Source organism: Chaetodon auriga, chromosome 23 (assembly GCF_051107435.1).
Source record: "Chaetodon auriga isolate fChaAug3 chromosome 23, fChaAug3.hap1, whole genome shotgun sequence".
Taxonomy (NCBI): domain Eukaryota; kingdom Metazoa; phylum Chordata; class Actinopteri; order Chaetodontiformes; family Chaetodontidae; genus Chaetodon; species Chaetodon auriga.
Window position 1 is genome coordinate 2,660,494 of NC_135096.1, and position 2,500 is coordinate 2,662,993.

The following is a 2,500-nucleotide window of genomic DNA, read 5'->3' on the forward strand; positions in this document are numbered from 1 at the left end:
ACTCTGCTCTCATCCCCGTGCCCCTGGTACTCTGCTCTCATCCCCGTGCCCCTGGTACTCTGCTCTCATCCCCGTGCCCCTGGTACTCTGCTCTCATCCCCGTGCCCTTGGTACTCTGCTCTCATCCCCGTGCCCCTGGTACTCTGCTCTCATCCCCGTGCCCCTGGTACTCTGCTCTCATCCCCGTGCCCCTGGTACTCTGCTCTCATCCCCGTGCCCCTGGTACTCTGCTCTCATCCCCGTGCCCTTGGTACTCTGCTCTCATCCCCGTGCCCCTGGTACTCTGCTCTCATCCCCGTGCCCCTGGTACTCTGCTCTCATCCCCGTGCCCCTGGTACTCCTCTCTCTCTCTCTCTCTCTCTCTCTCTCTCTCTCTCTCTCTCTCTTTCTCTCCCTCTCTCTCATAGACATAGCTCACCTGCCTGACCCCCTCGTCTTTTCACAGCCACAGGGAGGCTTCCATCCTTACCAGGCCTGACCCCCCCTCATCTGCTCACAGCCGTGGGGAGGCTTCCAGCCTTTTCCAGGCCCCCAGCATGAGGAGCAGGGCTGGGTGCTGGCTCCAAGCCTGAACCCCTCGTCGTCTTCTAGCAGCCACAGGGAGGCGTCTGGCCTTTCCAGGCCCCCCAGCCTGCTACTCGTGCTGGGGGCTGGCTCCAGGCCTGACCCCCTCATCTTCTCACAGCCACGGGGAGGCTTCCAGCCTTTCCAGGCCCCCAGCACGAGGAGCAGGCTGGGTGCCGGCTCCAGCCCTGACCCTCTCCTCTTCTTCTAGCAGCCACAGGGAGGCGTCTGGCCTTTCCAGGCCCCCCAGCCTGCTACTCGTGCTAGTGGCTGGCTCCAGGCCTGACCCCCTCACCTTCTCACAGCCACGGGGAGGCTTCCAGCCTTTCCAGGCCCCCAGCACGAGGAGCAGGCTGGGTGCCGGCTTCAGCCCTGACCCCCTCCTCTTCTTCTAGCAGCCACAGGGAGGCGTCTGGCCGTTCCAGGCCCCCCAGCCTGCTACTCGTGCTGGGTGCTGGCTCCAGCCCTGACCCCCTCCTCTTCTTCTAGCAGCCACAGGCAGGCGTCTGGCCTTTCCAGGCCCCCCTAGCCTGCTACTCGTACTGGGTGCTGGCTCCAGCCCTGACCCCCTCGTCGTCTTATAGCAGCCACAGGGAGGCGTCTGGCCTTTCCAGGCCCCCCAGCCTGCTACTCGTGCTGGGCGCTGGCTCCAGCCCTGACCCCCTCCTCTTCTTCTAGCAGCCACAGGCAGGCGTCTGGCCTTTCCAGGCCCCCCAGCCTGCTACTCGTGCTGGGGGCTGGCTCCAGGCCTGACCCCCTCATCTTCTCACAGCCACGGGGAGGCTTCCAGCCTTTCCAGGCCCCCAGCACGAGGAGCAGGCTGGGTGCCGGCTCCAGCCCTGACCCCCTCCTCTTCTTCTAGCAGCCACAGGCAGGCGTCTGGCCTTTCCAGGCCCCCCAGCCTGCTACTCGTGCTGGGTGCTGGCTCCAGCCCTGACCCCCTCCTCTTCTTCTAGCAGCCACAGGCAGGCGTCTGGCCTTTCCAGGCCCCCCAGCCTGCTACTCGTGCTGGTTGCTGGCTCCAGCCCTGACCCCCTCCTCTTATTCTAGCAGCCACAGGCAGGCGTCTGGCCTTTCCAGGCCCACCAGCCTGCTACTCGTGCTGGGGGCTGGCTCCAGGCCTGACCCCCTCATCTTCTCACAGCCATGGGGAGGCTTCCAGCCTTTCCAGGCCCCCAGCACGAGGAGCAGGCTGGGTGCCGGCTCCAGCCCTGACCCCCTCATCTTCTCACAGCCATGGGGAGGCTTCCAGCCTTTCCAGGCCCCCAGCACGAGGAGCAGGCTGGGTGCCGGCTCCAGCCCTGACCCCCTCCTCTTCTCACAGCCACGGGGAGGCTTCCAGCCTTTCCAGGCCCCCAGCACGAGGAGCAGGCTGGGTGCCGGCTCCAGCCCTGACCCCCTCCTCTTCTTCTAGCAGCCACAGGCAGGCGTCTGGCCTTTCCAGGCCCCCCAGCCTGCTACTCGTGCTGGGTGCTGGCTCCAGCCCTGACCCCCTCCTCTTCTTCTAGCAACCACAGGCAGGCGTCTGGCCTTTCCAGGCCCCCCAGCCTGCTACTCGTGCTGGGTGCTGGCTCCATCCCTGACCCCCTCCTCTTCTTCTAGCAGCCACAGGGAGTCTTCTGGCCTTTCCAGGCCCCCCAGCCTGCTACTCGTGCTGGGTGCTGGCTCCAGCCCTGACCCCCTCGTCTTCTTCTAGCAGCCACAGGGAGGCTTCTGGCCTTTCCAGGCCCCCCAGCCTGCTACTCGTGCTGGGTGCTGGCTCCAGCCCTGACCCCCTCCTCTTCTTCTAGCAGCCACAGGGAGGCTTCTGGCCTTTCCAGGCCCCCCAGCCTGCTTCTCGTGCTGGGTGCTGGCTCCAGCCCTGACCCCCTCGTCTTCTTCTAGCAGCCACAGGGAGGCTTCTGGCCTTTCCAGGCCCCCCAGCCTGCTACTCGTG